We start from the raw sequence: 12,699 nt of genomic DNA, 5'->3' as shown, positions 1-12,699 counted from the left end.
ATTTTACTGTGTTAAAATCCACTTCATTTACTGTAGTTCAATAATCAAAAGAGATGTTTTCAAACTCTAAGTGTCATGTCATACTGTAGCTAACACCCCATTCTTCTGCAGACATCTTTCAATCTGAATTCGGAGCAGATATTTAAGTGTTTTTATAAAACGTCGTCGCATAAAAAAAAACAGAGGGAGATTTTACCGTAATAGACCCTTCGCTAAGCCCCGCCCCCCTTGGTTACTTGTTGCAACCTCGGACACATTTTGCGGGGAAACCCATTTCCCCCTTCTAACCACTGGCGAAATTCCCTCACAATGATCGCAAACTGTGTTTTTTATATACAATTAAATTAAACAACACAGACAATCCCTTGCTAATCAGGAGACTCGGGTATGTTGTGGTGGACTGGCATTACAATTGCTTAACTGGAACCTGGTAAAATTAAGGTTGTAGTGTGGCTAGCCACTGGATGGCTGAATGCACTGTCAGCATGAAAGCACTGTCAGCATGCAACCAAAGTTACAAACCATTTTGCTAACTAGTGTTTTCAAATCGTATCGTGATGTCAACAGTAGATGCGTTGTTTTCATAACATGGCTAACTTAGCTAGCTAACATACACTGAACAAAAATATAAACACAACATGTAAAGTGTTAGTACCATGTTTCATGAGCTGAAATAAAAGATCCCAGAAATGTTCTATATGCGCAAAAAGCTTATTTCTCTCAAATGTTGTGCGTACATTTGTTTACATCCCTGTTAATGAGCATTTCTCTTTTGCCAATATAATCTATCCACCTGACAGGTGTGGCATATCAAGAAGCTAATGTGGGAAATTATTCTCTTATATTTTAGATGTGCTGTTAGCTTAATAAGAAAGCATTAATGATTAAACATAATAGGTTTGTACTGTACTGATATAGATTGGTCAACATAACAAGCTGTGATTAATGTGAGGAACTATTAGGGGGTAGGCCGAGACAGACTTGTGTCTCACATACACACACTGCCTCTTTGTTAGACCGCTCAAGGACATGTGTACTGCAAAAGTGCTGACTCTGGACAAGTTGCAAAACAACCAACACCTGGCAACAGTGAAGCGCCAAGGGACTGGGACCAGCCTGTGCGCCAAGGATAGGCTGAGTAAGTCTAAACCACGCTCAGTCTCTACTCTGATAGGCCAGCAGGGAGCGGGAACTATCTCTGTCAGAGTATTTAAAGAAGAACTTATAACAATGGACCAGTTCTCTGAGTGCCCTGCGTGGTATTTCAGTGGACCTGTACATACGAACATCATATTTACCATTGAAGCGTTTTGCATTAATTAAAATACTAGTCTATTTTAGAAGACGTGTATTGACCTCTTTTTGTTCCAATACCAGATTTGAATTGACGCAACTTATCACTAATTAAACAGCATGATCATTATTACACAGGTGCACCTTGTGCTGGGGACAATAAAAGGCCACTCTAAAATGTGCAGTTTTGTCACACAACGCAATGCCACTGATGTCTCAAGTTTGGAGGGAGCATGCAATTGGCATGCTGATTGCAGGAATGTCCATCAGAGCTGTAAACAGAGAATTTGACGTTTTAGAGAATTTGGCAGAACCGGCCTCGCAACCACAGACCACATGTATGGCGTTGTGTGGGCGAGGGGTTTGCTGATGTCAATGTTGTGAACAGAGTGCCCCATGGGGGCGCTGGGGTTGTGGTATGGGCGGGCATAAGCTACGGACAACGAACACCATTACATCAGTCACATACTGTATACTGCCTATTGTACTTATCATTATACTGTATCTTATCATTATACTGTCCATCTTATCATTATATATCATTATACTGTCTATCTTATCATTATACAGTACCAGTCAAAAGTTTGGACACACCTACTCATTCCAGTTTTTTATTTATTTATTTTTTACTATTTTATACATTGTAGAATAATAGTGAAGAATAGGAACTAACACATGGAATCATGTAGTAACCAAAAAAGTGTTAAACAAATCAAAATATATTTTATATTTGAGATTCTTCAAAGTAGCCACCCTTTGCCTTGCACACTCTTGGCATTCTCTCAATGAGGTAGTCACCTGGAATGCATTTCAATTAATAGGTGTGCCTTGTTAAAAGTTAATTTGTGGAATTTCTTTCCCTCTTAATGCATTTCAGCAAATCAGTTGTGTCGTAGCCGGCCGCGACCGGGAGACCCATGGGGCGGCGCACAATTGGCCCAGCGTCATCCAGGGTAGGGGAGGGAATGGCGGCAGGGATGTAGCTCAGTTGGTAGAGCATGGCGTTTGCAACGCCAGGGTTGTGGGTTCGATTCCCACGGGGGGGCAGTATGAAAAATAAAAAAATTATGTATGCACTCACTAACTGTAAGTCGCTCTGGATAAGAGTGTCTGCTAAATTACTAAAATGTAAATGTAAATTTTATCGATGGCAATTTGAATGCACAGAGATACTGTGAAGAGGTCCTGAGGCCCATTGTCGTGCCGTTTATCTGCCGCCATCACCTCATGTTTCAGCATGATAATGCATGGCCCCATGTCGCAAGGATCTGTACACAATTCCTGGAAGCTGAAAATGTCCCAGTTCTTCCATGGCCTGCATACTCACCAGACATGTCACCCATTGAGCATGTTTGGATGCTCTGGATCGACGTGTACGACAGTGTGTTCCAGTTCCCACCAATATCCAGCAACTTCGCACAGCCATTGAAGAGCAGTGGGACAACATGCCTTACTGAATAGCTCAGTGACTTTCAACGTGGCACCGTCATAAGATGCCACCTTTCCAACAAGTCAGTTCGTCAAATTTCTGCCCTGCTAGAGCTGCCCCGGTCAACTGTAAGTGCTGTTATTGTGAAGTGGAAACGCAAAGTGTTAGGCCACACAAGCTCACAGAATGGGACCGGCGAGTGCTGAAGCGCATAGCACTTAAAAATCGTCTGTCCTCGGTTGCAACACTTACTACCAAGTTACAAACTGCCTCTGTAAATAATGTCAGCACAAGAACTGTTCGTCGGGAGCTTCATGAAATGGGTTTCCATGGCTGAGCAGCCACACACAAGCCTAAGATCACCATGCACAATGCCAAGCGTCGGCTGGAGTGGTGTAAAGCTCGCCTCCATTGGACTCTGGAGCAGTGATGAATCACGTTTCACCATCTGATAGTCCGACAGACGAATCTGGGTTTGACAGATGCCAGGAGAACGCCATCTGCCCCAATGCATAGTGCAAACTGTAAAGTTTGGTGGAGGGGCTGTTTTTCATGGTTCGGGCTAGGCCCCTTTGTTCCAGTGAAGGGAAAGGAAATATTAACCCTACAGCATACAATGACATTCTAGACGATTCTGTGCTTCCAGCTTTGTGGAAACAGTTTGGGGAAGTCCCTTTCCTGTTTCAGCATGACAATGCCTCCATGCACAAAGGGAGGTCCATACAGAAATGGTTTGTTGAGATCGGTGTGGAAGAACTTGACTGGCCTGCACAGAGCCCTGACCTCAACCCCATCGAACACATTTGGGATGAATTGGAACCCGACTGCAAGCCAGGCCAACATCAGTACCCGACCTCACGAATGCTCATTTCTGAATGGAAGCAAGTTCCCGCAGCATTGTTCCAACATCTAGTGGAAAGCCTTCCCAGAAGAGTGGAGGCAGTTATAGCAGCAAAGGGGGTACCAACTCCATATTAATGCCCATGATTTTGGAATGAGATGGTCGACGAGCAGGTGTCCACATACTTTTGGTAATGTAGAGTATATTAACTGGCTAGTTGGTCTTAGCAATGTGGTTGGTCAGCTGAGCTAGCTAGCAAAAAAAATTAACAAAAGTATAATTTCAGATTTAAAAAATACTCCAACAGGCTCTGCATTTCTGGAATCAAAGTAGCAAGTACCCCTGTTGCACTGTTCAATTATTTAGCCATTTAAACAATTCGTTTTTGGATGAAAACTCTCCATTTTTGTAAAGCCCTCAATGGCTTTGATGTGTTTCAAACACGAGGTGGTGTCGGACTCAATGACTAGATGACAGTTGATATCCATTGGAGCGATGCTAATGGTTCCCCAAAATTCTGGGGCTGGGTTTAGTGAAGGGGCAATTATATTATGTTACCAAACATTGCATCTGCACAGTTCTTCCAATAAGTGTGTTTTTATAACATTATCAGTTGAAATTGTTGAAAGTAGTCCTTGTGGATAGTGTTGTATGGTTTTTAAAACTTTGAAATCAATGTTTTTTTTGTGGGGGGTTTTTGTGCCAATTTGCTACAGTGGGAAAATAATCCTGCAGCAACAGGAAATGTGAATTATTATGTTGATTATAATTAATGGACATTTTTGTAGGTGTTGATACATTTTTCATAAGGGAAAATCATGTCTGAAATTTCAAAATGGAAATTTAACTTCAGAAGCCTTTTTAAACCTTCAAATACACAACAAGTTTTTGATTTGGCACTGCTTATGATCCACCTCCATTTTTGTCATTGCCCAACAATTGTGTTGTTGGAATTATTTTGAAATGCACCATTGCTTCCTCCAATTCAAGTGTTCGAACTTGTGTACAAGGTTGCATGGGATTTCTCTTAATGCGACTCTGTGCAGCCAATGACAATGTCCGCTTTAGGTATAATGCCAGGAGCCGCTTGTGGATTTGACAGCTCTAATGCAGTTCCACCTCTGACACTGCTATATAAAACAACCGCTATACGGATGTCGGCTAAAGCGCATCTGATTGAATAAAGCCCTTAATGTGTTATCACTGTGCTTCATCTAATACCACAGCCAAAAAATGTCCTGCATTGCAGTTGAGATTACATGAATGTACATGGTGCAAGTGATCAATGCCGTTTGATATTCTGTACTGATTATTATAGCAATTGTGAAGATTTCCACAGACCTGTGACACTGAACATGCACGCTTTCTATGATTACATAAAAATACATTTGTTGTTACAGTAACCTCAATGTGGCCATCGATGTGTTACTCACTTTAAGGTTGAATAAATACTGTTACATTAGTTTGTAAGATAGCCTTAACATTAAGCTATTTACTGTCTTACGAAAGTCATATTGAATTGTGTTTGGTTGAAAATGCAACCAAATATTAACATTTAAAGGAGATGTATCTACTACTTGGATAGTTCCATCTGAGCCACTGGCTTAATCCTATATTCTTTAACTTTCATTTTTTGTTGAGATGGATACTTGAATCCAACATAGCATTTGTTAACTTGTCGACAATTTAATAGGCTATTTACCGTATTGCAAAAGTGATATTGAATTGTATTTGGTTGTCAACGCAAACAAATATCAACATTTGAAGGAGATTTACATTACATTTTTTTCATTTAGCACAGTGTTTCCCAACCCTGGTCTTCGAGTACCCCCAACAGTACAATTTTTCATTGTAGCCATGGACAAGCACACCTGATTCAATTAGTCAACTAATCATCAAGCCCTCAATGAACTGAATGAGGTGTGTTTGTCCAGGGCTACAACAAAAAATGTGTACTGTTGGGGGTACTGGAGGACCAGGGTTGTTAAACACTGATTTAGCAGACGCTCTTATCCAGAGCGACTTACAGTTCCTTTCTCCTCTCAACCAGAGCACATCAATTTCAACAAGGCAACTCCATCTCACCACGATGTGTCTCTTCTGGCAGATCATACAGACTGAGACATCACCGGTCCTCTTGGTCTTGTTGTTCACAGCTCTTCTCCTCTGTAAAGTTGAACAGCTACCTGCTGTTAGGACTGAAGAGCTTGGATAGCCTCTCCCGGCAGCCTCACTACACTCTGCTGAAGAACCTGATTGTTAGTGACCTGTTGGTGTCTATCGCTATGTCCTCCACTGTGCTGCGCTGCCTGCTAACGAGGCACACCCTGGTGTTTGGTGGCTGGTACTTGGTCCAGTTCAGAGTCAGTACCATGGGTGTCCTGAGCTCTCTGGCCCTCATGGCTATGGAACGTTTCATCTTCATATGCCACAGCCTCCGCTGCCTGGTCATCATGACTTCCAGGCGTCTGCGTCTGGCCACTAATCTGGGTGGTTTCTGGGACTGTAGCCACTGTGAGAGTGGTTATTCTACTCTCTCGACAGACCCATTCCAAACCTGCTATGTGCGACCGTAACCATGAGAGGACTACCAATGAAGTGGTTCGACCATGTCACTTTCATCACTGTGCTCCTCGTCTGCATCTTGACCTTCTCCATCTCCTACCGACGCATGTACCAGGTGGCCCGCAGAGCCGTGGAACTCTTCAACTCTGATAACTGTCGCGCCCGTCACACCATTTTCTTCTATTTGTTCATGTTCTTCATGCAGCTGCTGCCCTTTATGGTGAATTATTCTGTGATATTGTTGGGACCAAGGAAAACCATTTCCATAACACCTACTTTGTCCCTTGTGGAGCGCTCTATTCATTTACAGTTTTTCTCAGTCGCTTTGGTGCATTTTTCACATCATCCCTAACATGTGCAAAATAATAAGTGCATTTCTCAGAACAATTTGTACAAACTGCAATATACAATAGATATGTTTCTAAAGCTAGTCAGTCACTAAAAATCCTTAGTACATCTCTCAAAAGTAAATATTCATGCCAATGATCATGTCAGTGTCATCAGAATGATAAGTCATTGAGTCATTGTTCACGAACAAGGTTGTCAAAATGTTTAGGCATGTTGTCAATGGAACTGTGTACTTTGACAGTATTACCTGATGTAAACTTAGGCTACAGTTTGGATGACAGTTACTGTATTGAAAATGCACAAGGCTGCACTTCTATGGCATATATCAATTTCAACAGTACTATTTACATATTACTGTATGTGGGTTATTGATTGAAAGAGACTGGACAACCCAAGGGGCACAAAGGAAAAAAAACTAAATTAGAAAGAAACACAGGAAACCACCCCTAAGGCACAACTTTGCCCACAGCACTGTTCTAGTCCTGTCTCTACACATCCAGACGTTCCTGTCTGTCAGCCCACATATTCTCATCCACATCACACCGGATATTTTCCCTTCCAATGCAACGTGGAAATAATCTTTTGGAATGCCTTATCCATCCTCTGCAGGCGTCTACTGTGGTGTCCTCACATGCTGCATCCATTGCAGCCAGCAGGGTCATCTGTGTGTGTGGCTGACGATCGTACACCTTCCACCTCCATGCTGAAAAGAACTACTCAATTGGGTTAAGGAATGGTGAATAAGGTGGGAGGAATTCTATGAGCATCCTCAGGTGGGTCACAAACCATTGCCTTATGATGTTTGATCGATGGAAACTCACATTATCACAAATGACCACATACTTTGGCAAATCCTCTCTAAACAGACCCCTCTCATCATCAGGGATGAGAGCCCTGTAGAGAGTCTCTAAAAAGTTGAGTAGATGCTGGGTGTTGTATGGCCCTAAAAGGGGGATATGGGTTAGGACACCATGCTCCGAAATAGCAGCACACATGGTGATATTTCCTCCCCGTTGGCCTGGCAAATCCACAGTAGCTCTGTGACCGATGATATTCCGACCCCGCCTTCTGCATTTGGTCAGGTTGAAGCCAGCCTCATCCACGTATACAAAGTTGTGAGAGGGTTCACTTGATTCCAACTCCATTATACGCTATATCCCAGAACACACAGTTGAATTTGTTTTGGTAAGGAAGAGTGACATAAAATGTACATATATTGCATGTTCCTTCCACAGCAATGGAAATGTGTGCAGTTTATGCTTACTGTACTATGTAACACTATAAAATGTTGCTGTAAAGTAGTTACATAGATATATGTTTTACCTGTACATACTGGTACCGTAGCTCCTTAACTCTGTCCTCATTCCTTTGGAATGGTACACGGTACAGCTGTTTCATACTCATCTGGTTTCTATGCAGCACCCTGTCGATGGTTGAGATGCTAACCGTATGGATGTTTTCAAAGACATCGTTGTCTTCTATAATGGTCCTTTGTATTTCCCTGAGTCTCATGGCATTGTTTGCTCGGACCATGGTGCAAATAGCCTCCTCCTGTTGAGGTGTGAAAAGGCGTCCTCTGCCACCGGTTTGAGGTAATCTTGCAGTCCTATGTGTGGAAAAATGCAGTGATGCATCGCACACTTTCACATAGACAAAAACTATGCGAACACACATTTTACTGTAAAACATACAGGTGGGTGCATGTAAGGTGCAGTATGTATCTGTATAGAGTATATTTCTGTATGCTGTGAAATACAAGTGGACTACTGTAATATGAAGCATTGTAGGAAGTATACAGTATACTGCTTATATACAGTAACAGTGCACTGTACATTGGTGGACATACCTGTTCTCTCTTCGAAACGTTTGTACTATTGAGGACACGGTTGATCTCCCAATATTCGGCTGCACCCTTCGACCCGCCTCAGCCATTGTAAGGCCATGATTGACAACATGGTCTACAATAGTGGCCCTTATGTCATCAGATATGCGCCTATGTCCTCTTCTGCCTCTTCCTCTGTTTTGCCTTCCACCACGCATCCTTGCTCCTCTTCTTCCTCCTCTTGGCTGTTGACCCTGTTCGTTTCCTGGTCCATCCATTATTGGAAAATTGCAACTCTGTGTTGTGGTCTGTCTATATATGCTTGCCAATTGATTCTTCATGAGATGCACCTTTGAGCAATTTAGACAACTGGTTGATTGTTGGTTGAACTAACACTTTACATTCCTTCATGAGTGAGGGTTAATTTCACCTGCACGATTCAGCAATTTACGTTTTTGTACAAAAGGTCTAATAGAAATGTGTAAAACTATGCTTGACAGTTTATGACAAATAGTTCAACAATTTTGCATGTAAGGGCTTATGCAAGGAACTAATGCCTAGATGTTTTGAGGGGTAAGACTATTCAACAGAGAACCATCTACTATATTTTGATCAACATGACATGAGCAATTGAAAATGTGGAAAAAAGCTGACACTTGTACATTATCAATTGCAATATGTACAAAAGCAATTGCAATTTGTTCAAAGGAATAAGAAATTGCTTTAATGATGTGCACAAGTGACTAGATGATTTGGAATTTGTACAAGTAGTATCAAGAATTGCACTTTTGATCTAAGAAATGCACCAAAGCGACTGAGAAAAACTGTAACAGCGTTAGCTCTCTTAACTGTGTTCATGGCACGGTTGTGCATCAACCCGCTAGGTACGGCACGCACTGGCACAGCTGTTTAGACTGCAACAGAGGAGACAGGGGAAGGCGCCTAAGACATTAAACTTAGGGTTCGAGTTAGGGCTGTGACGATTATGGAATTTGGGGTAGCGGTTATTGTCATAATTGTAATTTTTGTTAGGTTTTGAGCTTGTAATGTATCATAATGTATCTTTGGAAATAGCTACGACATACCTCATACATAGCCTACAACATATCTAAAAAATGAATGGTTTTGATCGCTTGGAACTTTTGGAAAGGAAGCTTCTCCTCTCCACCATGCTGTTCTGTTCATAAAATGATTACTAACTTTACCCTCCTCATTTAATAATGAAAAACTGCTACTGGGTAAACTATATCTACTTGTGAATAAAGTTGAATCCCACCGTCCTACAATTAATGTTTTAAGACGATAATGACAATAATTTTTTGCGATTTCACGGTTGATGTCCATAATTGTCGGTTACACGACAATACGATTATTGTGCCAGCCCTAGTTCGAGTGCAACACATTTTACTTGTATTTGATTTAATGGTATGGTAACGCTCTGGGTTAATGGTGTGGTAAACAGTGCCTTCAGAATGTATTCACACCCTTTGACTTCTTCCGCATTTTGTTGTGTTACAGTCTGCATTTAAAATTGATTACATTTAGATTTTTTTGGTCCTGGGCCTACACACAATAGCCTATAATGTCAAAGTGGAATTATGTTTTTCGAAATGTTTACTAATAAATAAATAAAAATGAAAAGCTGAAATGTCTTGAGTCAATAAGTATTCAACTCCTTTGTTACGGCAAGCCTAAATAAGTTCAGGAGTGAAAATTTGCTTAAGAAGTCGCATAATAAGTTGTATGGCCTCTGTGTGCAATAATAGTGTTTAACATGATTTTTGAATGACTACCTCATCTCTGTACCCCACACACAATTATCTGTAAGGTCCCTCAGTCGAGCAGTGAATTTCAAACACAGATTCAACCACAATGATCCAGGGATGTTTTCCAATGCCTGGCAAAGAAGGGCACCTATTGGTAGATGGGTATAAATAAAATGCACATATTGAATATCCCATTGCACATTAAGTTATTACACTTTGGATGGTGTATCAATTCACCCAGTCACTACAAAGATACAGTTGCCAGAGAGGAAGGAAACCTCTCAGGGATTTCACCATGAGGCCAATGGTGACTTTAAAAGTTACAGAGTTGAACGGCTGTGATAGAAAACTGAGGATGGATCAACAACATTGTAGTTAATCCACAATACTAACCTAATTGACAGAGTGAAAGGAAGGAAGCCTGTACAGCAGGGGTGTCAAACGTACGGCCCGCGGGCCGGATCAGGCCCGCAAACGGGTTTAATCCGGCCCGCGAGATGATTTAAAAAAAAAAAAAAAAAAAAACAATTTTTACTTTTTTTTTTTAATTCAATAAAATTAACTGCTGTTCCAATTGCGTCCACTGGATGGCGCAATAGCAATTGTGTTAAGCAAGCAAACTGTTTATACCGGGGCAGAGCAAGTAGGTCAAGCACGTGCAGCCAATGAGCTACTTTGTTTTGCCCGCGATATTTATTACGGCTTCTACTTTTAACATTATGTGCTTTGGCACCCTCATTGCCCCAATATGTCTCTGTCAAAAAAGAGAAAAGTGGACACAGAGTGCAGAGTGTTCCAAGAAAAATGGTCATCCTATTTAATCACGGAATTGAATGGGAAAGCTGTATGTTTGGTGTGTTCAGAGCATGTTGCAGTGCTGAAAGAATATAACCTTCGTCGTCACTATGTGAGTCTTCATGCCGACAAATATGACAACTTTCAAGGACAGCGGAGATGAGAGAAGGTGAATGAACTGTTGGCGGGTCTGAAGAAACAGCAGTCTGTGTTTACTCACAGCCGAGACATCAGTGACGCTGCAGTGAAAGCTAGCTACCTCATTGCTAATGAAATCGCAGTGGCTTCAAAACCATTTAGTGAGGGTGAATTTGTAAAAACATGCATGATGAAGGCAGCGGAGATTGTGTGCCCTGAAAAGCGGCAGGCTTTTGCAAATATCAGCCTGACAAGAAACACAGTTGCAGACAGGATTTTCGATCTTTCAGTGGATTTGGACAGCCAGTTGAAGCAAAAAGTAAAGTCATTTATTGCGTTTTCGGTTGCAATTGATGAAAGCACGGACATTACAGATGTTGCACAACTGGCAATTTTTTCATCCGCGGAGTTGATGACACATTGACCGTCACCGAGGAGTTCGTGGAGTTGGTGCCGATGACAGATACAACGACGGCAGCTGATATTTTTACGCACTCGTCGGCGCGCTGGACAGGGTCGGAGTGGACTGGTCCCGCGCTGTCAGCCTGGCTACAGATGGTGCGCCCTCAATGATCGGGAAAAAAGCAGGCGTTGTGACAAAGTTCAGAGAGAAAGTGCAATCTGCAAATGGAGGACGTGATTTTTTGACTTTTCACTGTATTTTGCACCAGGAGGCTTTGTGTTGCAAGTCATTAAAGATGGATAACGTCATGAAGGTGGTCATCCAAACTGTTAATTTCATCCGATCCAGAAGCCTGAATCACCGTCAGTTTGACAGCCTTCTCAGAGAGAAAGACCACATCTGTGGCCTGCCATACCACACTGAGGTAAGATGGTTAAGCCGAGGTGCTGTGCTGAGGCGTTTCTTTGATTTACGAGAAGAAATTGAACAGTTCATGGAAGAAAAGGGCAAACCAGTGTTAGAATTTCATTCCGCAGAATGGATGCCGGACCTTGCATTTATGGTGGATGTTACAGAGCACCTGAATAACTTGAACAAACAGCTGCAAGGGCGCAACAAAGTTGTCACGCAGTATTATGACAGCATACGTTCTTTCAAGTTGAAGCTGTCATTGTGGGAGACGCAACTTGCTGGTGGTGATGCAGCTCACTTCCCCTGTCTGAAAAATGTGTGCGCGACCCAACATGTGGCAGACATGAAGCGGTTCAAAGATAAAATAACGGGACCGTTACGGGAGTTTGAGCAACGCTTTCAGATTTATGTTTTTATGTTGATGTGCTATTGTTTTTAATTGTTTTTATTTTATTTGTATATTTAACCTATTCTTGACTCTGTGGTTCTTGCACTTGTTTGGGGAACAGGATTTCATTATTTTTATCTACATTTCTGCCTGAGAAATGACACCCTGATATAGTTCTGTGATCTGTGATATACTTCTGTGAATCACTGAGGCATTGTGTGTTTGTGTGTTCTTTGTCCTCAGAACTTTCAAATAACTTGAGGTGTTTTATGATTAATAGTGATGTTGTGCTTTTGGACACTGTCCTCAGGCTCCAGCTTTATGTTTATATGTTTTTATGTTGATGTGCTATTGTTTTTAATTGATTTTATTTTATTTGTATATTTAACCTATTCTTGACTCTGTGGTTCTTGCACTTGTTTGGGGAACAGGATTTCATTATTTTTATCTACATTTCTGCCTGAGAAATGACACCCTGATATAGTTCTGTGATCTGTGAA

This window comes from Coregonus lavaretus (assembly GCF_964263955.1).
Source record: "Coregonus lavaretus genome assembly, chromosome: 38".
Taxonomy (NCBI): domain Eukaryota; kingdom Metazoa; phylum Chordata; class Actinopteri; order Salmoniformes; family Salmonidae; genus Coregonus; species Coregonus lavaretus.
The sequence above is the reverse complement of the archived record's forward strand: the minus strand, read 5'-3'. Positions refer to the sequence as shown.